The 27,065-nt window shown below is 35.0% G+C and overlaps 1 long non-coding RNA gene across 2 annotated transcripts in view; it reads right to left on the bottom strand.

Annotated features, from left to right (window-relative positions):
• LOC108393513 (uncharacterized) overlaps positions 1-27,014 on the bottom strand; it is a 43,354-nt gene extending 16,340 nt beyond the window's left edge. The window contains exons 1-2 of one of the 2 annotated variants that reach the window (XR_012129255.1): positions 26,889-27,014; positions 23,724-23,776 (exon numbers count right to left, since the gene is read on the bottom strand). This is a non-coding gene — a long non-coding RNA (uncharacterized lncRNA). Of the gene's footprint in view, positions 1-23,723; positions 23,777-26,777; positions 26,813-26,888 lie in introns of those variants that run through there. The other variant, XR_012129254.1, reaches the window with a different exon arrangement.
• Between the last annotated feature and the right edge of the window lie 51 nt (positions 27,015-27,065).

The following is a 27,065-nucleotide window of genomic DNA, read 5'->3' as shown; positions in this document are numbered from 1 at the left end:
AAAGAATAAAACACCTAGGAATAAACCTAACCAAGGAAGTGAAAGACGTGTACTCTGAAAACTACAAGACACTCATGAGATAAATTAAAGAACATACCAATAAATGGAAACACACCCTGTGCTCATAGATAGGAAGAATTAATATTGTCAAAATGGCCATGCTGCCTAAAGCAATCTACAGACTCAATGCAATTCCTATTAAAATACCTACAGCATTCTTCAGTGAACTAGAGCACATCACTCTAAAATTCATATGGAACCACAAAAGACCCCTAATAGGCATAGCAATCCTGAGAAGGAAGAATAAAGCTGGGGGGATTATGCTCCCCAACTTCAAGCTCTACTACAAAGCCTCAGTAATCAAGACAATTTGGTACTGGCACAAAAACAGAACAACAGAACAATAGAACAGACTAGAGAGTCCAGATATAAACCCAAGCATATACAGTCAATTAATATATGATAAAGGAACCATGGACATACAATAGGGAAATGACAGCCTCTTCAACAACTGGTGTTGGCAAAAGTGGACAGCTACATGCAGGAGAAGGAAACTGGATTATTGTTTAACCCTATACACAAAAGTAAAATCGAAATGGATCAAAGACCTGAATGTAAGTCATGAAACCATAAAACTCTTAGAAGACAACATAGGTAAACATCTCCTGAATATAAGCATGAGCAACTTCTTCCTGAATGCATCTCATCAAGCAAGGGAAACAAAAGCAAAAATGAACACATGGGACTACATGAAACTAAAAAGCTTCTGTACAGCAAAGGACACCATCAACAGAACAAAAAGGCATCCTATAGTATGGAAGAATATATTTGTAAACAACATATCTGACAAGGGGTTAACATCGAAAATATATAAAGAACTCAGATGCTTCAACAACCAAAAAGCAAATAACCCTATTCAAAAAAGGGTGGAGATGAAGAGACAATTCTCCAAAGAAGAAATTCACATGGCCAACAGACACATGAAAAGATGCTCCACATCATTAATCATCAGGGAAATGCAAATTAAAATTACAGTGAGATATCACCTCACACCAGTAAGGATGGCCAGCATCGAAAAGCCTAAGAACAACAAATGCTGGTGAGGATGCAGAGAAAGGGAACCCTCCTACACTGCTGGTGGGAATGTAAGCTAGTTCAACAATTGTGGAAAGTAATATGGAGGTTCCTCAAAAAACTAAAAATAGAAAAACCATTTGACCCGGGAATCCCACTTCTTGTAATTTACCCAAAGAATACAAGTTCTTAGATTCAAAAAGGCACATGCACCCCTATGTTTATTGCAGCACTATTTACAAAAGCCACGATATGGCGGCAACCTAAGTGTTCATAAGTAGATGAATGGATAAAGACAATGTGGTACATATACACAATGGAATATTATTCAGCCACAAGAAAGAAACAAATCCTACTATTTGCAACAACATGGATGGAGCTGGACGATATTATGCTTAGTGAAATAAGCCAGGTGCAGAAAAACAAGTGCCAAATGATTTTGCTCATTTGTGGAGTATCACAATGAAGCAAAACTGAAGGAACAAAACAGCAGAAGACTCACAGTCTCCAAAAAGGGACTAGCAGTTACCAAAGGGGAGGGGTGTGGGAGGGCAGCTGGGAAGGGAGGCAGAAGGGGATTGAAGGCTATTATGTTTAGTACACATGGTATGAGGGGTCCTGGGGGAAACAGTGTAGCACAGAGAAGATAAATAGTGACTCTGTGGCATCTTACTACACTGATGGACAGTGATTGCAATGGGGTATGGGTAGGGACTTGATAATATGGGTAAATGTTTTAACCACATTGTTTATCATGTGAAACCTTCATAAGAGTGTATATCAATAATATCTTAATAAAAATTAAAAAAAAAATAAAAATCATAATAAGATTTTCTAGATGAAAGGGAACTAAGTTGATTTTTAAGTCCATGTGGAAAAGTCAATGAAAAGAAACAAGAAATTTGTCTCAATGAATAAGTATACATTTACCCAACCAGATATTAATATTTATGATAAAGCTTTAGTGATTAAAACAGTATGCTACTGATCCTGATAATCAGATTAATGAAACACAATAGTCAAGCAAAAGACCCATGTGCATATGGAAATTTTGTATGTGGTAAATGAAGCTTTCAAGCAAGAGAGGGAAGAACAGCTCACTTGTAAATATTTTAACAATTGTTTGTGTATTTATCAATAGGGCTGGAAATCAATTTTGCAACACACAGTTTAATAATAAAGATTTTAACTTAGAAAACATAAACACTTAGGAATAAAATGTGGAAACTGTTTAAATCTTAATTTGGGAAGTTCTTTCAATGTATAACATCAATTGTAAAAGCCATAAAAAGACTTAACTATATAAATATGTAAAACATCATAAAAGATGGCATAAACAAAATAAAAAAACAAATGACATACTGGAAAAAACTACTACAACATACAATTGAAAGTTTTCGTGTTAATATCAATACAAAGAATCTACAAAATAATAAATAAAAATGATCAACTAACAAGTGAAGGATATTAACCAAATAAGTATAAATGAATTATAAATATCACTAATAAACATATAAATGCAAAAATTAAGTACATGAGATATAATCCCCTTATGAGGTAAACAAATATTGATAATATGTAGCAGTAGCCTGAGGCAGGGAGGGGCAGGGGCACATATTCATATACAAGTGTATAAATTGATACAGCTATTTGGAGGGCAAATTAGCACAGTATCTATGACATTTTGAAGTATATGGTTTTTAGAAAAAGATAAGACAGACACAAAAGGATTTTACTGCAGAATTATAATAGAAAAGAGCTAGAAATAACACAAGTATCCAATAGTACCCAAGTATCTGAATAAATAAATTACAGTATGTTAGAAATTACATAGCTATTAGACTGGAACAGGATTATGTATAACAACATGAAAAGATATCCACTATTTATTAAGGGAGATATGCAAATTATACAACAGTATGTACCCTATGAGCACATTTCTATTAGTAAAAATTTATGGTTATGTAATATATGTCTATGAAGAAAAAATGCAAGAAAATATACCACATGGGCAGTTGGATTGTTTGAAGGAAAAATTTTCTTTTTAATTTTGTATACTATTGTATTGCTTAATGTTTTTATGAGCTATATAAAGAAAATATTTTCAGCTGGCCTAAAATTCAGACAAAAAAATTTCAAATGAAAAAGGAGAAATCTAGGGCACCAGTATATTTCACCTACTCCTCTGAGCTCATCATCTTCATGAATAGAACAACTCATTTCTAACATTTGAAATTCTTAAAGTAGATGATGTTGAAATAAGTTTAAACCTATCTCCTAGAATAGTGCAGAGAAAATTTACAGGTAAAGGAACAGCTAGTTTTGCTAAAATATATATTTAAATGAGTCCTATAGTTAGCCTAAAAGAGTCCTAAGTAAAGTGTATTACAAACATTATTTTAGTTGTAGAAATTTTGGCCTATTATCAATTAAATCTCTCTTATAGTAAAAAGAAAAAAACTGAACACTTCCCTTTAATACATATAAGCATATATAACTAAAGATATAAAATAATATCAAAAGCCCCTTCTCTATCAAGCTAAATCTTCTTTGAAGCAGTTATGCTTAAAATTATATGACTATTTTAGTAATTAGATGTTAAATGTCTGGGCTCCTCCAACTAGGCTGTAAGTTTCTTGAGCTTAAAAATTCTTTCATCCTGGTTCCTTACACAGTGTCCAGGAATGGTAGGTATAAAACAAATATTTGAGGAAGGAAGGAAGGAAGGAAGGAAGGAAGGAAGGAAGGAAGGAAGGAAGGAAGGAAGGAAGGAGGGAAGGAAGGGAGGAAAAAGGAAGCAAGCAGAAACATTCAGGCAACAGATGTTGGTCAGAATATTTTAGAAGAAAAAGGAACCACCAAGCTATCTCTGCTAAACCGATATAATCAATGTCATGTAATCACAGAGCTGGCTTGGAACTTTCTTCTAATGGTTGGCCCAGAATTCCTTATGGTCTACCAGGCAACAGATGATATTCTGTTTCAAATTAGTAAATTCATCCCAATTTGAATCAAAGGAGCATCATGACATACTTTATAGAGCAAAAATTTGCCGAACTTTTCAACACTTATTAGTAAAATATTAGATTATTGTTAAAATATTTGTCAGACCATTTGAATAGGACCAATGGATTATGAAAATTTTTACATCCCCTCCCTTCTCTCCCTTGTCTTCAGTCTGTATATAGTTTAGTTTAGAAAGCTCATTTATTCTGCACATCTTCAATTTCTTCTTTATTTCAGGAAAAAATTTAAGGCCAAAATTTTTTGTTATAGAAACCTAAATAAATACTTTGAAAAGACCACTTTTCTTAAGGCTCTCTGTTGAAAAAGAGAAAAAAACACTTGAAAACTGATACATAAAAGATGGCATAAACAAAATAAAAAAACAAATGACATACTGGAAAAAACTACTACAACATACAATTGAAAGTTTTCGTGTTAATATCAATACAAAGAATCTACAAAATAATAAATAAAAATGATCAACTAACAAGTGAAGGATATTAACCAAATAAGTATAAATGAATTATAAATATCACTAATAAACATATAAATGCAAAAATTAAGTACATGAGATATAATCCCCTTATGAGGTAAACAAATATTGATACATGTTCATGTATCAATATGTATCAAACTTGAAAACTGATACATGCTGTCATATTCTACCATCTATATTAGCTCCCTACTGCTTTAGCTATGTAAAATAAATTTTAAGCACTAAGATAGTTTTATTCATGTGCTCAAAAGCCATACCTAAAATCTAATGATCTTGCTGTGATGACATTCTATTTTGATGGATTGAGGAAGAATGAAGATGGCAAAGAGACACTACTGAAGACCTGTATCATAAAATGCAGGCATACCTTGTTTTATTGCCCTTTGCTTGTGTTTCACAGATACTGTGTTTTTTACAAATTGAAGGTTTATGGCAACCTTGCATCAAACAAGTCTATCAGGGCCATTTTTAGTGTCATTAAACAAGTCTATCACCACCAACAGTACTTGCTCATTTCATGTCTGTGTCATGTTTTGGCAATTCTAGCAATATTTAAAATTTTTTCATTATTATTTACTTGTTATGGTAATTGTGATCAATAATTATAACTCACTGAAGCTCAGATGATGGTTAGCATCTCTTAGAGATAACGTAATTTTGAATTAAGGTATGTACTTTGTTTTTTCAACATAATACTATTATATACTTAGTAGACTAGCCACAATATATAAAAACATAATCTTCGTACACATTGGGGAATCAAAATTCATTTGACTAACTTTATTGCAGTAGTCTGGATCTGAACCCACAATATCTCTGAGGGTATGCCTGTGATTAGATTTAGGAAACCTAAGCTCAGTCAATATTTATTACTATTATTTGAATTCTAGAGCTGCTAGAGAAAATAATTAAAGGATGTCATTTGCATTGAAAATAATGTATAACTTATTTATAGTTTGGAGACAAAACAATTGAAAATCATATAAGGCATTAATCTATGTGGCCATAACTTCTTCTTCTAAGTGGATGGAATTCATTCATTTATTCAACAAATATTACTGTGTCAGAGAGTTATTCATAGAGTTATTAATTATATGGGAAAATAAGTTTTCTGATATTTAAGCCACCCAGTCTATGATATTTTGTTATTGCGGCCCAAGCTAAGACAAGAAAATAGGTTGTTTGTTTTTAGTAAAATGGACAATTTCAAATTCTGCCATTCCTCTCTATATCTGTTTCCTGCCTGTAAAAAGTATTGTATCTCACAATTCATTTTTAGAAATAAAGCTTATAATACATATAAAACAGTCATTATAGAATTAAATAAATATTATTTTATGTTTTATTCATTTAAATAGCAAATCATAGATTTGTATAACTTGAAGAGAACTTAAACAATACATATTTAAATGCAAATTCAAAACTTGTAATTGGCCATCCAGAAGAAAGTGATTTGTCTTATGAGTCTGATCATTTGTTTTGATCTTTAAGTTCAAGGCAGTGTGATCTCTGAACGACTAGCTTCATAAGACACTAACATTCATTAGAAAGACAAAAGATTATAAAATTATCTTATTAGGTTGTTGAATACACTATTTTAACAGCATGTGGTGAAAAAATTGTAGAAATTCACATGTTCATTAGTTTAATTAAAAATTGCCCTCAGTACAAAGAGTATTTGACGTAATATAGGCAATCAGTAAAAGTTCATGGAATAAGTGAATAAATCCAATTATTTTAGCAACACTAGAAATATATATGATAACCTGCTCCAATACACATTAATTCAATAACTCATTCAAAAGCATCTAATGTCTAATATGGCATGCTGTAGAAATATTAAGATTAGTTAGACATGGTTGCTGTCTTTAAGCAGCTGGATCCCCAAGACTTGTGAAGAGTTCAACTACAACCTTTCACATCCACTCTGAACATACCCCTTTTATTCATTCATTCAGTTAATATATTTAAGCAATCACAATATATTTAGCGCTTACGGTCCCAGGACATAGGAATTCAATGGAGAATAAGATAATAAAGCCCCTTCTCTCATGGGGCCTTCATTCATGGTCTGTACTGTACTTGCCTGTCTCCTTTATCTTCCTTTGTTTTGGGCACATCCAATACCTACCAAAGTTTTTAGTACACAGCAGTAAAAAGTACAAGTGGACATAGGAATAGCATGTCTGCCACACTTCCATATCTAAATCCATGGTAGATATTGTTAATTAATTATGGCTATCACTCCCTAAGAGTCTACATATGATTTCAAAATCCTTTTTATCACACTGGCCATGACTAATCACTTAGAGTTAACAAACAAGTTAAAACATCTATTTAAACCTCTGAGTAGAATGCAGAATGCAGAGGCAAGCTATAATCTACACTTCAACAAAGAGGAAAAAAAATGTATAAATCCAAAATTCTAGTTTGTAAAAACGTCAGAGTAGTGAAGAAGCAAAGAGGACTGGATGAACTGTCTCCAGAGATGGACTATCTTTTCTTTGGCAAGATAAGACCAGCAGTAGTTTTTTTCACTGGAAGCATTTGCCAAATCTGTGTACATACTAAAGATGCTAACTAAAGTTAAGCTTAACTTAACTAAAGGAACACTACAAGGAGAAAGAGAAACCAGCAAAGCCTTGAGTGGTCACTTCTAAAGGTATCTAAAGGAGCTCCCAGTGTGAGTGCTGGTGGTCCAAACTCCCACTTCTTTCAGTGCTTAGGAGACAAAGCCTGTCCAGGGGAAGGGGTCTGAGAAAACACAGGAAATACCTCTACTTGAAATATATGTAACCCAAAAGTACTAAATTGATCTTCAGCTATAATTCAGCACCCACCGAACTAAATTCCCATTTGAACTGAATTAATTTGACCTCAGTCTAGGTGTATTAACAGGGAAAACAGAAAATATTGTCTGAGGGAAAATAATATTAACCTATAATTCTATAGTTCTGGTATAAAAAAATAAATAAAATATATCAGAAGAAGCAGGAAAATGTAACTGAAAGAAAAAAATAAAGACTCTCCCTGCCATGCATGTCATTGGAATAAAATGATACGAGTTTTAAAATAAGTAACAAGCATAATTTTAAATAAAGAACTGAAATAGTAAAAGAAAAGATGGATATTTTCAACATATGATTAGAATCAATATAAAAATCAAATGAGACATTCTAGAACTGAAAAAGTACATATATGAATTCAAGAACTTACAGGATGTTTAATAGCAGACTTGACATAGTAAACAGAAAAACAGAAAAAAATATTGAAACTGAAGCACACAGAAAAAAAAACAGAACCAAGCATTAACAAGTATAGAGTAAAAAAATTACTATGGGACATGAGCAAATATATATGTAATGGAAATTTCTGAAGAGAAAAAGGGGCAGAGATAATATGTGAAGACATGGAAGAAAATTTTTCCAAACCTGATGATAGGCATCAATCAGAGATCCAAGATCATAGCCAACCCTAAGACATATAAATACAAAGAAACTACATATGGCAAAACATTGTAAAATGTTCAAAAACAAAGACAAAATGTTTTAACCAGGCAGAGAAAAAAGACAATCACCTTCAAAAAGAATAATGAGACTTATGACTGGTTATCTACAGCAAATAATCGAAGACAAAGGCAATGTAATGAAATCTTCAAGGCACTGAAAGAAAAAATGAAAATCCTATATCCACTGAAAATATTTTTCAAAAATGAAGATGGATTAAAGATGTTTTCAACCTCTCCTTAAAAGAAATCTGAAAGAATGTGTTGCCAACAAACCAGCCTGACAAAAAATACTGTGGAATTTTTTTTCAAGAAGGAAAAGAGTGGAAGATTAAAGCATGAAAGAACTGAAGAACACTATAAAAGTTAAATACAGCAGTAAATTAAAGGAATATTTATAGTTTTAAAACACAGCAATAAGTATGACCTGTGGGGTTTATAACATACCATATGTACAAAATATGACATGTCGATAGTTCAAGGATAGGAGTGATAAATGGAGTAAAAAGTGCTCTAAGATTTCTGCAGTCTGCAAGAACTGATAAGAAAATTGTACTAAGTCAAGGACACATGTTCAAATCACTAAGATGCTTAGTAAAGAATAAAAGAAAAAAGGTTTTAATTAGGAATCAAAGATATTGTGAAAAAAATGAAGTTTTTTACGGTTCCCAGGGTGGCCTCAGTTAAGGAAAGCTATACAAGCTGTAGAGGCTCTCAGCCAGCCAGGACAAACCACAGTGTGCTCTGAAGACGCCATAAAGTCATTGTCACCTGTGTCAGCAAGGGTTTATGAATATTGTATCATCCTTGCATCCCTGGAATAAATCCCACTTGGTCATGATGAATGAACTTTTTGATGTATTCTTTAATTAGGTTTGCTAGTATTTTTTGAGGATTTTTGCACCTATGTTCATGAGGGATATTGGCCTATAGTTTTATTTTTTGTGACGTTTTTGTCTGGTTTTGGTATTAGAGTGATGCTGTGGCCTCAGAATTAGTCTGGAAGTATTCTCTCCTTAAGAAGGAGAGGTATTAGCTCTTCTTGAAATGTTTGATAAAATTCAGCTGTGAAGCCATGTGGACCAGGAGTTTGGGTTTTAGGTAGTTTTTTGATTACCAATTCAATTTCTTTGCTGGTAATTGGCCTGTTCAGATTTTCTGTTTCTTCCTGTGTCAGCCTTGGAAAGTTGTATTTTTCTAGAAACTTGTCCATAACTTCTAGGTTGTCCAATTTATTGGCATATAATTTTTCATAGTATTCTCTAGTAATTCTTTGTATTTCTGTGGTGTCCATTGTGGTTATTCCATTTTTTTTCTGATTTTGTTTATGTGTGTACACTCTTTTCTTCTTGACAAGTCTGGCTAGGGGTTTATCTGTTTTGTTTATTTACTCAAAGAACAAGCTCCTGGTTTCACTGAGTCTTTCCATTATTTTATTCTTCTTGATATTATTTATTTCTGCTCTGATCTTTATTAGGTCCCTCCTTTTACTGACTTTGGGCTTCATTTGCTAACTTTTACTAGTTTCTTTAATTGTGAGTTTAGACTGCTCATATGGGATTATTATTCTTTCCTGAGGTAAGTCTGTACTGCTATGCACTTTCTTCTTAGAACTGCTTTTGCTGCATGCCACAGCTTTTGAGCTGTTGAACTGTTGTTTTACTTTGTCTCCATATATTGCTTGATCTCTGTTTTAATTTGATCATTGATCGACTGATCATATTGTTTAGCCTCCATGGTTTTGTAAGCTTTTCTGTTTTCTTTGTCTAATTTATTTCTAGTTTCATACCATTGTGGTTTGAGAAGCTGCTTGATATGATTTTGATCTTTTTGAATTTACTGAGGCTCTTTTTGTGGTCTAGTATGTGATCTGCTCTGGAAAATGTTCCATGTATTCTTGAGAAGAATGTGTATCCTGCTTCTTTTGGGTGGAATGTTCTGTAGATATCTGTTAAGTCCATCTGGTCTAATGTTCAGTGTCTCTGTCTCCTTACTTGTTTTCTTTCTGGTTGATATGTCTATTGATGTGAGCAGTGTATTAAAGTCTCCTAAAATAAATGTGTTGCAGTCTATTTTCCCCTTTAATTCAGTTAGTATTTTTTTAACTTATTTAGGTGCTAATATATTGGGTGTATAGATATTTATAATGGTTATATCCTCTTGTTGGCCTGACCCCTTTATAATTATGTAATGTCCTTCTTTGTCTCTTGTTACTTTCTTTGTTTTGAAATCTATTTTGCTGATATAAGTACTGCTACTCCTGCTTTTTTCACCCTATTATTTGTATGAACTACCTTTTTCTCTTTGCTTTTAGTCTGTGTGTGTCTTTGGATCTTAAATGAGTCTCTTGTAGCCAGCATATATAGATGAGTCTTGTTTTTTATCCATCTGCCACTCTATGTCTTTTGATTGGTACATTCAGTCCATTTATATTTGAGGTGATTATTGATAGACATTTAGTTATTGCCATTTTGTTAATTATTTTCTGGTTTTTATATCTCCTTTCTGATCATTTTCCTCTATTATAATCTCTCATTATTTGATGGATTTTGCTAATGTTGTGATTAGATTTATTCCTCTCTCTTTCCTGTGTGTGTGTGTGTGTGTGTGTATCTACTATAGTCTTTAGATTTACAGAAGGTTCAGAGATAGCTTCCTTACTATCTAAAAGTATATCTTAAATTGCTGATTACTCTATTTCAAACACAGTCTAGAGGTACTTTATCCCCCCTTTTTCTTCCTCCTCCTCCATACTTTATATATTAGTTGTCATATTCTGTGCTTTTTGCATATCCCTTGACTGACTTTGTGAGTAGTTGATTTAATTTCATATTTGCTTGGTTATTAATTGGTCTGCTACCTTTACTGTGTGTTTATTTTCACTGGTGACAGATTTTCAGCCTTAGGAACATTTCCATCTATAGCAATTCCTTTAACATATCCTGTAAGGCAGGTTCAGTGGTGGTGAATTCCCTCAACTTTTGTTTATCTGAAAATTGTTTAATCCCTGCTTCAAATTTAAATGATAGTCTTGCTTGGTAGGGAATTTTTGGTTGGAGGCTTTTCTGTTCATTACATTAAATATATCATGCTACTACCTTCTGGCTTGTAAAGTTTCTGCTGAGAAGTCTGGTGACAGTCTGATGGAGTTTCCTTTGTAACTAATAATTTTTCTCTCTATGGCTTCTGTCAATACTGTCTCCTTGTCCTTTATCTTTGCCATTTTAATCCATTTTAATTATTAGTCTTGGTGTTGTCCTCCTGGGGTTCCTTTTGTTAGGGGCTCTCTGAACTTCCATGATCTGAGTGTCTATTTCCTTCCCCATAATGGGTAAGTTTTCAACAATTATTTCCTCAAAGAGGCTTTGTATTCCTTTTGTCTCCCTCTTCTTCTGGTACCCATGTGAATATTGTTCTGTTTGGATTGTTCACACAGCTCTCTTATTCTTTCATTCCTAGAGATCCTCCTTTCTGTTTAAAGGCTTCATTGTTTCCTTGCTCCCTAATTTCCAAATCATTTACAACTTCTTCAACTTGTGAAAGTCTGCTCTTAAAATGCTCCATTGTTTTTGCATTTCAGATACTGTATTCCTCAGCTCTGAGTGATTCTTTTGTAGGTGTCTTTTTGTTGAGGTTCTCCCTGAGAACTTGAGGATTTTCTGTAGATCCATAAACAAGTTTATGACTTCTACTTTGAAGTCTTTATCAATAGGATTGGTGATTTCAGTTTCATTCAGCCCTCTTTCTGGTGCTTTTGTCTTGTAATAGTTTTGCTTGGAACAAATTCCTCTGCCTCTTCATTTTTTCAGTATTTCCTATGGTGTAATAGTTTTATGGAGGAGGCACCCTTCAGTACTCAGAAGCTCAAGACACTTCACTTTCTAGTGCGGGATCCCCAGCTGTTGGTGTGCAGTGGGTGGGGTGCCTTTCTGTTTGGCTTGTAGTGATCTTATTTCAGGCAGGCTATGCGGGCCATCAGCTGGTTGCATGCACAAGGAGAAGTCTCAGCACTGTGCTGGAGTTGCTGTGGACAGAGCCACCCTCTGCCTAGCCTGCATCAGTGGTGGGGGGAGAAGGTGGAGAGGTGGGACCAGAACCTGCAAGGAGGAAGGAGCTCCCAAGGATGGTTCCCACACTTCCCTGGCTGGGCCAAAACACAGCCAAAAAAGCTGGAAGGGTCTCCCTCCACCTACCAGGAGGCAAAGTCTGATGCCACTTCCAAGCCAAGTGTGCTACCTACAGTCCATGCATGCAAGGAGGAGCCTTAGGGCTGCATTGTCTAGGAGGGGGTTGGAGCATATGGGGCTCCCAAGAGTTCTCAACCTTTTGGGCAAGGGTGAGCTGGGGAGGTACTGTCCACCTGGCCTTTCTCCTGAGCAGAGAGCTCTGTGTAACCTTTGACCCTCTGGCAACCCTTCTATTGCAGGCCAGTCTTTCAAACTGCCCACTTTGCTTTTGTCTCGGGGCCAGTAGAGCATGCCTGTTCTCCACAAGTGTGGAATCTCAGTCTCCCTCAGTGTTCACCTGTCTTTGTTGTTCCATCCCCACTAGTTAGCAGAACACTGTGTACTGTGGGTTGCTGTTCTAAGAGTAGATCACCAGGGCCAGATGTTCAGCAATTTTGAGTTCCTATTACTCCCCACTCTGCTCCTTTCCCTCTCACTTGTGGACTGGGGGTGGGGAGATGGCTTGCCACTTTACCTTTTTCTGTGAGGTCTTCTCTTCTCCCCCAGATATAGGTAGTCAATTCTGCAGTCTTCAGGTTGTTTACAGGTTTAATTGTATTTGCTTTATTTTTGTGTTTTTGAGAGGAGGTTTCTGTTTTGCCTTCTCACTCTGCCATTTTTTTCCCAGAATCCATAGCCTATACTTTTAAGAAACTAATCAAATATATCCTTGGCACACTAATTGATGTATTGATTAATGTAACCTCTTCCTTGCACATACCCCTGCATATAAACTGTCTCCAAACAAAGAACTCATGGAGTTGTTAACTCAGAACTTTTTAACAGATTAAACTCCCAGGTTATTATCTTCCCTTTGACTCTGAATAAACTTATCCTAATACAATAGCCATGTTGATTTTAGTCAACAACAATAAAATGGAATTAAAAATACTGATCTAAAAGGAAGCAGAAAAAATTAAAAGAAAAAGGTAACAATCTTTTTTAAAGATAAGCAAATTCATGTATGGATCTATAGTCATAACTATATCTAGTTTAAATGGATTAAGCATTTCCATTAAGAGATTAAAATTGTCAAACTTTATGAAAACATAAAGACAACTATATACTATTTATAAATAGAGATATTTTAATATAAGAACACAAAAAAGATAAAGGATAAAGAATAAAAAAAAGAACTAAGCAAATACTAACCAAAAGAATGCTGGAGTTGCTACATAAACATTAGATAAAGCAGGGCTGGAACCAGAAAAAGACAAGCAAGTGCAAGTACATCAGCCACTTGTATGAGAGAGTGAATTCCTCATGAAGAATGCAAAATTTAAGGAAGTACTTACTCCCAGGGACCAGCAAGTGCAGAGTCAGCACCAAAGTATAAGTGTCTCCTTAAATTTTGCATTCTCATTTTGGCCCTGTGACAAAGTAGACTCCAAAGCAAGAAGTAGTATTAGACATAAAAAGGGATATTTCATGATAATAACAGATGAAAAAGTTTTTAAATTTCTATATGCCTTTATATTCGAGATATATAAAGTAATAATTGACACAGTTTAAAAAAACACATACATGAAAGATGGCAGCATGAGAGGTGAGACAGAGGCCTCCTCCCAAAACCACATATAATATGAAAATATAAGTAATACAAATAATTCTGAAAGAGCAACACCAAAGAAGGCTGAAAAACACTGCATACACCTGCATAAGAGAACAGACCTCATAGAACAGGGTGATATACCAAAGCCTTGATTCGGCAGGACCCAAGCCCTTCCCCTACCCCCAGCTTACCGACGGGAGGAAGAGAAACAGAGTGAGGAGGGGTGGAGACCTAGGAGTGTTGAACACCCATCCCTGGAGATCTGCTCTGGGAGCACGAGCCTACATTGCATGGTGCTCTGGAGATTGGTGGGGTTGGAAAGCTAAGACAGGTGGAATACCTGGAAAGACAAACATTCCAGCTGCTTGTGGAAAACAGGGATCCACATCTGGCTACTCTGTGAGAAAAGAAAGGCAGGTAGTCAGAGCGGGCTGCTAAAGGGGCAAGGATTGCACAGAACTTGCTACTCAGGAGAAAGGATAGGTGGAAAAAATTGTCTAGAAGCACTCTACACAGCAGGTTGGGAACTTTCAGGTGCTCCATCCCCGTGGCTGGCTATGCAGCTTCAAGGCCGCCCACTGTGATACATGGCCTGTTGTGCCTTCCTCCCAGCCAGTGCACACCTGCTTGCAAACCGGTGAACCCTGCCCTGGTGTCAGGCCAGCCAGAGGGAATGCCTGCCTATGGCAGCTACAAATGCAAAGCATAGAGGCTTACACTTGTGGGCATGGGCCACTGTTTCTGGCAGTGGAGGCAGGCATAGCAGACAGGAAACAGCAAATAGCTCTTTCCTCCACCAAGGTACCAGTGTCAATCACCCGCGACTTCCAACATCACTCCAGGGGCTAAGCAGCTCCAGGGAGTAGAGTTTCTGAGCACTAGAGGGCACCACATACAAATATGAAATGAAAAAAGAACCGGGTTCAAACCAAAATCCCACAAACACCAGAAAATGGTCAAGTGAAACTGAACTCATCAATCTTCCTGAAAGAGATTTCAAAATAAAAATCATAAACATGCTCATGGAGGTACAGAAAAATATTCAAGAACTCAAAGAATTCTGGACAGCGATTCAATCATTACAGAACATAGTATCAGAAATGAAACATACTATGGAGGGATTTAAAAGCAGATTATATATAGTGGAGGAGTTGGTAAATGGAATAGAAATTAGAGAGGAGTAATACAAAGAATCTGAGGCACACAGAGAAAAAAGGATCTTCTAGGAATGAAAAAATAATAAGAGAACTATGCAACAAATCCAAATGGAACAATATTTGCATTATATGAGAAAAAGAAGAGAGAGAAAAAGGGATAGAAAGTGTCTTTGAGGAGGTAATTGCTGAAAAATCCCCCAATCTGGGGAAGGAAATAGTCTCTCAGGCCATGGAGGTGCACAGATCTCCCAACACAAGGGATCCAAGGAAGACAACAACAAGACATATAAAAATTAAAATGGCAAAGGTCAAGGATAAGGACAGATTATCAAAACCAGCCAGAGAGAGAAAAAAGATCACACAGAAAGGAAAACCCATCAGGCTATCATCAGACTTCTCGACAGAAACCTTACAGGCCTGAAGGGAGTGACATGATATAATTAATGCAATGAGGCAGAAGGGCCTCAAACCAAGAATACCCTACTCGGCAAGATGATCATTTAAATTGCAAGGAGGGATTAAACAATTTCCAGATAAGCAAAGGCTGAGAGAATTTACCTCCCACAAACTGTCTCAACAGTGCATCGTGGAGGGACTGCTATAGATGGAAGTGTTCCTAAGGATAAATAGCTGTCACCAGAGGAAACAAAAACACAGTAAAGAAAGTAGAAAAATTAATTACTAAGCAGATGCAAAATAAAATCAACTACCCCCAAAGTCAGTCAAGGGATAGACAAAGAGTACAGAATATGTAACCTAATATATAAAGAATAGAGGAGGAAGAAAAAGGAGGTGAAAAAAAAGAACCTTTAGATTGTCTTTGTAACAGAATACTAAGTGAGGTAAGGTAGACTATTAGATAGTAAGGAAGTTACCCTTGAAACTTTGGTAACCATAAATTTAAACAATACAATGGCAACAAGTACATACCTACTGATAATTACCCTAAAAGTAAATAGTCTGAATGCACCAATCAAAAGACACAGAGTGGCAGAATGGATTAAAAAAAAAACAAAACCCATCTATATGCCGCCTACAAGAGACTCATTTCAGACCCAAAGACATATACAGAATAAAAATGAAGAGATTGAAAAAGAGAGTACATGCAAATAAAAGGGAGAAAAAAGCAGGAGTAGCAGTACTTATATCAGACAAAAACAGAATTCAAAACAATGAAAGTAAGAACAGACAAAGAAGGACATTACATAATGATAAAGGAGTCAATCCAACAAGAAGATATAACCATTATGAATATCTATGTACATAACACAGGAGCAATTACATATGTGAAACAAATACTAGCAGAATTGAAGGGGGAAGTAGAATGCAATGCATTCATTTCAGGAGACTTCAACACTACACTCACTCCAAAGGACAGATCAACCAGACAGAAAATAAGTAAGGACACAGAGGCACTGAACAATATTTTAGAACAGATGGACCTAATAGACATCTACAAAACACTCCACCCAAAAGCAGCAGAATACACATTCTTTTCAAGTGCACATGGAACATTTTCAAGAATAGATCATACACTAGGTAAGAAAAAGAGCCTCAGTAAATAAAAAAGATTGAAATAGTACCAACCAGCTTCCCAGACCACAAAGCTTTGAAACTACAAATAAATTACAGAATGAAAACAAAAAAGCCCACAAACACATGGAGATTTAACAACATGCTCCTAAATAGCCAATGGATCAGTGACCAAATAAAAACAGAGATCAAGTAATATATGGAGATAAATGACAAGAATAATTCAACACCACAAAATCTGTGGGACATAGCAAAAGCCGTGCTAAGAGGAAAGTATATTGCAAAACAGGACTACCTCAGGAAAGAATAATAATCCCATATGAGCAGTCTAAACTCACAATTAATGAAGCTAGAAAAAGAACAAATGATGCCAAAATCAGTAGAAGGACGCACATAATAAAGATTAGAGCAGAAATAAGTAAAATCAAGAATAAAACAATAGAAAGAATCAATGAAGGCAGGAGCTCATTCTTTGAGAAAATGAACCAAATAGATAAACCCCTAGCCAGACTTATCAAGATAAAAAGAGAGTCTACACACATAAACAGAATCAGAAATGAAAAAGGAAAAATTACTATGGACACCACAGAAATACAAAGAATTATTAGAGAATACTATGAAAAATCACATGCTAACAAACTGGATAACCTAGAAGAAATAGACAACTTTCTAGAAAAATACAACCCTCCGAGGCTGACACAGGAAGAAAAAGAAAATATGAAAAGACCATTTCCCAGTAAAGAAATTGACTTGGTAATCAAAAAAACTACCTAAGAACAAACCCCTGCACCAGATTGTTTCACCCCTGTATTTTATTAAACATTTAGTGAAGACTGAATACCCATCCACCTTAAAGTTTTCTTAAAAGTAGAAGAGGAGGGAATACTTCCAAACTCATTCTATGAGGCCAGCATCACCCTAATACCAAAACCAGGCAAAGACACCACAAAAAAAGAAAATTACAGACCAATATCCCTGTTGAACATAGATGCAAATATCCTCAACAAATTATTAGCAAACTGAATTCAGAAGTACACCATGATCAAGTAGGATATGTTCCATGGATGCAAGGATAGTACAATATTAGAAAATCCATCAACATCATCCACCACATCAACAAAAAGGACAAAAACAACATGATCATCTCCACAGATGCTGAAAAAGCATCTGACAAAATTCAACATCCATTCCTGATAAAAACCCTCAACAAAATGGGTACAGAGGGCAAGTACCTCAACGTAATACAGGCCATATATGACAAACGCACAGCCAACACCATACTTAACAGTGAAAAGCTGAAAGCTTTTCCTTTAAGATCGGGAACAAGACAAGGATGCTCACTCTCCCCACTTTTATTCCACATAGTTCTGGAAGTCCTAGCCATGGCAATCAGACAACAAAAAGAAAAGAAGGCATCCAGATTGGTAAAGAAGAAGCTAAACTGTTCCTGTTTGTGGATGACATGATATTGTACATTAACCCTAAAGAATCCACTCCAAAACTACTAGATCTAATATCTGAATTCAGCAAAATTGCAGGATACAAAATTAATACACAGAAATCTGTTTCATTCCTATACATTAAAGATTAACTACCATAAAGAGAAATCAGGAAAACAATTCCATTCACGATTACATCCAAAAGAATAAAATACCTAGGAATAAACCTAATGAAAGGAGTGAAAGACCTGTACACTGAAAACTACAAGACACTCATGAGATAAATTAAAGAAGATACCAATAAATGGAAATACATCCTGTGCTCATGGATAGGAAGAATTAATATTGTCAAAATGACCATTCTGCCTAAAGGAATCTATAGATTCAATGCAATCCCTATCAAAATACCAAGAGCATTCTTCAATGAACTAGAGCAAAGAGTTCTAAAATTCACATGGAACCATAAAAAGACCGTGAATAGCCACAGCAATCCTGAGAAGGAAGAATAAAGCTGGGAGGATCACGCTCCCCGACTTCAAGCTCTACTGCAAAGCCACAGTAATCAAGACAATTTGGTACTGGAAGAAGAATAGACCCATAGTCCAGTGGAACAGACCAGAGATCCTAGATATAAACCCAAGCATATATGGTCAATCAATATATGATAAAGGAGACATACAAAGGGGAAGTGACAGCCTCTTCAACAACTGTTGTTGGCAAAACTGGACAGCTACATTCAAGAGAATGAAACTGGATTATTGTCTAAATCCATACACAAAAGTAAACTCGAAATGGATCAAAGACCTGAATGTAAGTCATGAAACCATAAAACTCTTAGAAGACAACATAGGCAAAAATCTCCTTAATACAAACATGAGCAACTTTTCCCTGAAAGCATCTCCTTGGACAAGGGAAAGAAAAGCAAAAATGAGCAAATGGGACTACATCAAACTAAGAAGCTTCTGTACAGCAAACGACACCATCAGCAGAACAAAAAGGTATCCTATAGTATGGGAGAATATATTTGTACATGACATATCTGACAAGGGGTTAACATCCAAAATATATAAAGAACTCACATGCCTCAACAACCAAAAAGCAAATAACCCTATTAAAACATGGGCAGAGGATATGAACAGTCAGTTCTCCAAAGAAGAAATTCAGGTGGCCAACAGGCACATGAAAAGATGCTCCACATTGCTAATTATCAGGGAAATGCAAATTAAAACCATAATGAGATATCACCTCACACCAGTTAGGATGGCCAGCATCGAAAACACTAAGAACAACAAATGCTGGCGAGGATGTGGAGAAAGGGAACCCTCCTATACTGCTGGTGGGAATGTAAACTAGCTCAACTATTGTGGAAAACAATATGGAGGTTTCTCAAAAAACTAAAAATAGAAATAGCATTTGACCCAGGAATTCCACTCCTTGGAATTTACTCAAGGAATACAAGTTCTCAGATTCAAAAAGACACATGCACCCCTATGTTTATTGAAGTACTATTTACAATAGCCAAGATATAGAAGCAACCTAAGTGTCCATCAGTAGATGAACGGATAAAGAATATGTGGCACATATACACAATGGAATACTATTCAGCCGTAAGAAATAAACAAGTTCTACCATTTACAACAACATGGATGGAGCTAGAGGGTATTATGCTCAGTGAAATTAGCCTGGCAGAGAAAGACAAATACCAAATGATTTCCCTCTTTTGTGGAGTATAACAACAAAGCAAAACTGAAGGAACAAAACAGCAGCAGACTCACAAACTCTGAGAATGGACTAGCAGTTACCAAAGGGGAGGTGTGGAGGAGGGTGGGTCAGGAGGGAGGGAGAATGAGATTGATGGGTATTATGATTAGTACACATGGTGTTGGGGGGATCATGGGGAAGACAGTGTAGCACAGAGAAGACAAGTAGTAACTCTGTGGCATCTTACTACACTGATGAACAGTGACTGCAATAGGGGCTACTTGATAATATAGGTGATTGTAGTAACCACATTGTTTTTCATGTGAAACCTTCACAAGAGTGTACATCAATAATACCTCAATAAAAAATTATATATTATAAAAAAAACACATACACACAAAACAGTAATGCCTACAATCATATATGGGCATTTTAATATACCATTCTCACTGACAGAACATACCTTTCACATCATACAGTATTCTCTCTGTGCCTTTGTATCTTTAGATGGCCGGTTCTTATAAGGACACCAGTAATATTGGATTAAGAGACTATTCTGATCTAGTGTGATCTCATCTTACCTAATTACATGTGCAACAATCTTACTTCCAAATAAGGTCACATTCTGAGGGACTGGAGGTTATAGGACTCCATACCTTTTTGGGGCAACATAATTCAACATGTAACAGATATCTAAAAATGACATATTATTATTTTGATATATATTTATTTAAATATGATTAGAGGTTCTTTTCATCTTTATTGGGCATTTTTATTTTCTGTTAATTGCCTATTCATATCTTTTCTGATTTTTCTGTTAATTGCCTATTCATATCTTTTCTGATTTTTCAATTGGGTAAAGTATTTATTTAATTCTAATTAATTACTTTGAGGTGATCTTTGTGAAGTAAGGAAATTAATCTCTCTTCTACATCATATTTGTGTAAGATTTCCTGTTTGTCATTTGTCTTTTGACTTCATATATATGAAGTTTAAAATTCTGTATGATCAAATTTCTTATTCAGTATTGCTTTACAGTTTATAGATTTTAAGTTTTAATTTGAAATGTCTTTTCCACCCCCAAGTTAGTAAATAGAACCATTTATACTTTTTAAATTAAATCTTTCATCCATCTGGAATTTATTTTGGTGTTAAAGTGTATATCCCTTTTTATGGTTAAGGATATACATAGCCAATTATCCCAATAACACGTATTGAATATTCTTAAATAATAATAATTAACAATAATAATAATTGTCTGTTTCTGTCCCCTCATTTTGAAGGGAATGACACTTTTCCTTTGGTCTATTTTCTGTTTCCTCTGTAGTATAATCTTGTATTGATTTTTGAAGCTTTGTTATTTGTTTGAACAGGAAAGAGCTATTCTCTTATTATTCCTAAATATACTAAATGAATCTTGTCTCTGTTAATTATAAAATAACCTGCTGGCATTTTATTTGATATTTCATTGAATTAAAAAATATAAGGACTGTCACCTTTAAATAACCCCCTAGCATGCAAATTATGGTCTATGAATAATACCATGTGGTAGCAAAAGGAAACAGAGCTCCTTGAAGGTATGGTTCATTATAACTGTGTGGAAAAGAGAAAAAAAATTAGTAAGAGAGTCCTGAAGTGTCTTTTCAGAGCAATGGCAAAGGAAATAAGTAAAGCCTATTAGGGTTATGTCAAAAGAATGCAAGAACTCTAGAGCGAATTTAAAGCGGCTGCCTCTGGCCAATTAAGAACAATCTAAGTATCAAAAGGATAATAATTACAGTAGATTGGAACATATAGCACCATACAACAACTGTAACAACAATAAATTGGTCACCACTGGATAATGCTAGTAAGCTAAATGAATATTTTTAAAAGTATAAAGAAAATGAATAAAGAATCTTGAATTTCTACATAAATTATACCACTGGGTAATCAAATAGAAAATAACCAGTTTCTTTTTATAAATATATTCCAGTTAAGAAATAATGGAGGAAAAATAGAATATCGTTGTTTTGCAATACTTAACAGATTAATAAGCTTGGGCATTAATCATCAACTAAAAGAGAGAAAACCAAACATTACTTGCCTTTTCAAGGAAAAATGCATGACCAAAGACAAAGTAGTCTTGAAAGAAAAACAAGAACCTAAATTAAATCCAACGTCCGTATCTAACCTGCAATTTATGTTATATACACGAAAGAGACAAATATGTTTATACCATGGAGATGCAATCAGCAAAATTCATACTAAAGGAAACTTTAAAGGACAAACTACTTTTTTAAAACTGTAAACTGTAGACTTTTTTGGATTCTAATTCAAGGAGAAAAGAGTATTTTTCTGTTTTCATGACTGTTGAAAAACAATATAACATTTATGAAGCACTAACTGAATTGGTAATAGTAGAGAATTATTTTTAATATTTGAGTTTGACAATATTATTGTGTGTATATTTAAAACCTATTGATTTTTAGAGACACTGGAATATTTAAGGATAAAATGATGTATCTCCTTTTTGCTTCAAACTAATATAAGATGGGGAATAGAAGAATATTAAAAACATGATTAGTCACTAATTGATATTCTTGAACCTGCATGAGGTACACTATAATTAATTCTCTCTACTTTGTGTATGTTTAAAACATTTTATAATAAACTTGTTGAATTTCCTATCCAAGAGAGTGTTGTCTTTTCATTTACTTAAATACATTGATCTAGTCTTAGGAGAGTTTAAAAGCTTTCAAAAGCTTTCTTCTTTAATCTTAAATTTACTTCTATGGCTTTTATCTTTTTGTTTGCTACTGTGAGATCTTCCCTGCTCTATTTTTTTTTTAACTGGCTATTGTTTGCACATGGGAAAGTTATTTTTGTACAATAACGTTAAAGGGGCCTACTATTCAATTCTTAATGTTTCTTGGACATTTTTAGTATATTGATTTTTCCATGTACATAATTGCTATATAGTGAGTGGGCCCTCCCCACCCCAAATCCATTATGTTGAAACCTAATCTTCAGTGTGATGGTATTAGAAGATGGTACCTTTGGGAGGTGATAGGATTATGAGTATAAAACGTTCATGAATGGAATTAGTGCCCCTAGAAAACAGACTCCAGGGAGTTCCCTTGCCCCTTCCACCCTGTGAAGACAAAGTGAGAAGGCAGCTGTCTATGAACCAAGAGGTAGGCTTTCACCAGAAACCAGATCTGCAGGTGCCTTGATCTTGTTCTCAGCCTCCAGAATTGGGAGAAATAAATTTCTGTTGTGTATGAGCCACCTAGTCTATGGGATTTTGTTATAGTAGACTGAACTAAGACAATAATCATATAATCAGAAAATGATGATAAATTTGCCTCTTTATTCCTTCCTCAAATTTATATCTTCTATTTTATTCTCTTGTACTGACTGCTCATTCCAAAGCAATGTTATAGAACTCTTGCAAGTGAGTATTCTTATCTCATTCTCAATTTTACTGATAACAATCCTAAGTTTGATGCTTGTCTGTTGTTTGGCATATATATTAAAAGATCATGTAAGAAGTATCCATGTGTTCGTATTACTTTCAGTTTTTGTTGTTTTGCTTTAATCAGAAATGACTTTTAAAAAGATAATCAGTTTCTTATTAAGACATACATATTTCCACTTAAATTCATTTATAACTTACAGACAATATCCAGAATAGAAGCTATTTTTAAAATATAGGGGAAATACACTCATCCTTCAAAAGATCTGAAGTATAAGACTCTTCAGAAAAAAAGAACAAAAACATTGGCACCAGCTTTTAAGTTACAAATCAAATTTATTTTCTACTAATACCTTTATATAAAAAATCCTCATATAATAAGTTTTCAATTTCCAGAAAACAGAAATACATGGAACCATAACAATCTAGCACAAGAAAAAAGAATGTATAAATACTCTGTTCATTAAATGAGATTTGTCCTGTTATGACATGATTTTAACAAAGGAGTAATCCTATGTTTTAGTGATCCATAGAATCTAACAGTGTAACTCAAAGTAAGTTTAGTTTCAATACTTACTCTTCTAATGAATGTGCAGAGAACTGGGTCAATTTTCCATTTAATGAACTTTTCTATGAAGGAAGAGAAATAATAGTGGGTAAACAACAATGAGGACAATTTGCCCCTGGAATTGTACTGACATGTAGTAAGATTTTTATTATTTTACAGTGATTTTTCTACAAAGCACATTTCTGAAATAGTAATAAGAATTACTGGGATATATAATTGGATAATTTTTCACTCTACCATTTTTAAATATTACCCCTAATCACCAAATTGAAGGTGAGGTATAATTTATTAAGAAGAATGAACACTAATTGAGAGATCATAATTTTCTTGACTTCTTCTCACCTCTATTTCTCTCTATAAATAAGGAGGTAGGTCCAGTTGCCCTCTATGATATTTTCTAGCTATGAGTTTCACTTAGTTATCCACTTAAAAGTCTCTATTAGTAGTTACAACTGTAAAAAAAAAAACAATCTGGCAGTTTTTAGTCTATCCCACTTACATTTATGGATATAATAGAAATTGATCCTAAATCTGTTATCTATTTTTTGGTTATACTGCTTACTTTGTTGATATATTGTGCTACACAGATTTTTTAAACTTAACTTTAAGTGATATATGTTGATATTCCTCTATGTAAAACTAAGAAAAAAATGTACATATTTTTATTTCATCCCACTTATTCCTCTCTATAATTTATTTTTATAAAAGTTTTTTGGTCCTTCAGAAAGCTGCCTCCATAACCTTGAATGATCTATTCAAGCTTCTGTTTCTTTAATGCTTTATTCTATGTACTATTAACTCCCTGCTAAGAAAACTGGTCAGAAAACCACATTTTTTCCCATATTCTTACCCTCATTATGACTTCCCAACTCTGATGTTTTCTGTTCTTTATAACATTACTATAACTCTGAGAAACAACTGGAATATGGAATAGTCTCACTGGCATTCTTGTCTAAGTATTTTATTGTTCCTCTGGTTATAAGCAAATAAGGTAAGTGACAGCAACTACTACCCAATTTAGATGATTTAGATGATGACATTTAGAACTTTTGAGTTGATGAGGTTTAGATGAGCTTTTTGGACTTCTAGTTGGTGCTGTAATATGATGAGACTTTGGAGGATGTTGCATTTGGCATGTGGATGGACATAAATCTTTGAAGGCCAGAGAGTGAATTGCGATAGGCAGAGTTAATAACCTCCCAAAGAAGTTTACACTCAATTCCTGGAACCTGTGGATGTTACCTACATGGCAAAATGAACTTTGCAAATATTTTGCAAGTTATAGAGCTTGAGATGGGGAGGATTATTTTAGATAGGCTGTCTGGGTCTAATTTAATCACAGGATGTCTCCTGCAAAGGTATAGAGGAAGAGAGTCTTTGAGCTAAGGAATGTGGGTGGCCTCAGGAAGCAAGGAATGGCTCTCAGCTTACAGGTAGCAAGAAAATGAGAACCTTAGTCCTAGAATTGCAAGGAAATGAATTCTGCCAGCAACTCAAATTAGCAGGTAAGAATTCTCCCCTAGAACCTCCAGAAAGGAATGCAGCCCTGTTGACTTGATTTAGTCCAGTGAGACCAACACCAAATTTCTGATCTACAGAACTGTAAAATAATAAATTGGTGTTAGTTTTAAGATACTAAATTTGTGATATTTGCTAAGGTAGCAGTAGAAAATGAATACACACTGTTTAGTTCTATTCCTCCCCTAGATTAAAGGTATTCCACTCTGAGGTCATGTACCTACTTCTTGAACAAATCAGGATCCTATTTGCAAGAAGGAAGGGTGGGTGGAGGGAGAATAGCATTGACCAATGACTGTCACAAATGACTAATCCTCTTGATTAGTCTTATCTCTCAGGCTTCCACCTCATGCTTTATGATCCAGCAACTCTAATCTATGAGACTGTCTTCTACTTCTATGCTCTTGGTAATTCAATTCCCTCTCCCTATAATACCTCCAGCCAACTGCTTTTATTATCCCATTAACCCAACTCTGGCTTTTATTCTTTGAAGTACTGCTTAAGATATACTGTCTTCCACTAAGCCTTCTCTTCAAGATAAAATTATACAGTCTTTATTCAATTCTGTTTCTGCCCTATGTCTATACTGTAATTACAGTATAGACCATAATATACTTATGTATTTATTTTCAGTCTCTCCTAGCTACCGTGCTCAATAAATGTTGAATATAATCATTATACTTAATAATATGAATTGAGTGTGTGAATTATGCATTCTTCACAAGGAAATTATACTGGATAGTACTAGGGACACACACTTTTTATAGTTCACATTATGAGATTTTAAATATACACAAAGGTGAAGAGATCATTATAATGAATTCCCATTAACTATAATTCAGTTTCAATGGCCATCAACATTTTCATATACATTTTAAAATCAGCTGGAAAGTCAACGGCAGTTTATTCCCCCAGAAGCTAATTTGATGTTAACAGGGATTGTTTGATTTATGCCTAAAGTGAGGCAATAGATTTCAATTCTCCAGGATTACAGTTCTCGTGAACTTTAACAGCAATAATGAACAAAACTCTCATCTCAGGAGCTATTAGATACTACCAGTGACCAAGAAGAGATGAAATATGGGGTCTATTAAAGACGAGAACTTGCAAAACACTTCACGAGTGTACTAAATGGCCACTACACGTTACAGGACTTGTCCATGAAAGCAATTCCGCCCACTTCTGAGTTAATTCAAGAGAATGCTAAGGTGTTCTGTTTTCGTTAAAAGACCCACTTCAGTGTTAGCAACAGAGAAAATGTGTCCCTGGCTCTCTTGGATAAATTGGATAATTGGATATACCGCATTGACTGAAGATTGTTTGAATTCATTTACCCGGAAACACAGAGTGCACTAAGGATCTTAACGGCTTTTGTGTCCGCATTGCGGCAGGGGCTCTTCTAGGGAGACAGGGGTGGGTGGGGGAGAAGAGGGCAGCGTTTAGTGGAATCCCTTCGAGAATCTAGAACCCAAGTAAAGGAGCACACTTTAAAAAGTAGATGGAATGCAAGAACAAAGGCTCGAACGGGGGCCTGGTTAAGCTCACCGTCAGCAATAGCAATAACCTAACGGTCCTCGGGCGAACAGAAAAGGCCAGAACTACACTTCCCAGAATGCAAAGCGAAGGGGCGTTGCTAAATAGAGCGTGTGTTTTTACCTCAAGTAGGCTCGCAGCGCTTCAGTTTTATTGTAAACTCCAGTCGCTCTTTCTGTCTCCACTACCTTAGCCTAATTGGCTAGGTAGTCCGTGCGTAGGAGGGCGATTCATTCGTCACTGGCAGCGATTGAATGGAGTCTGTCGGCCCCGCTACCTCACGGTAATTGAAGTCGTGTC

The sequence above is a fragment of the Manis javanica genome, chromosome 3, assembly GCF_040802235.1.
Source record: "Manis javanica isolate MJ-LG chromosome 3, MJ_LKY, whole genome shotgun sequence".
Taxonomy (NCBI): domain Eukaryota; kingdom Metazoa; phylum Chordata; class Mammalia; order Pholidota; family Manidae; genus Manis; species Manis javanica.
The sequence above is the reverse complement of the archived record's forward strand: the minus strand, read 5'-3'. Positions and strand labels throughout refer to the sequence as shown.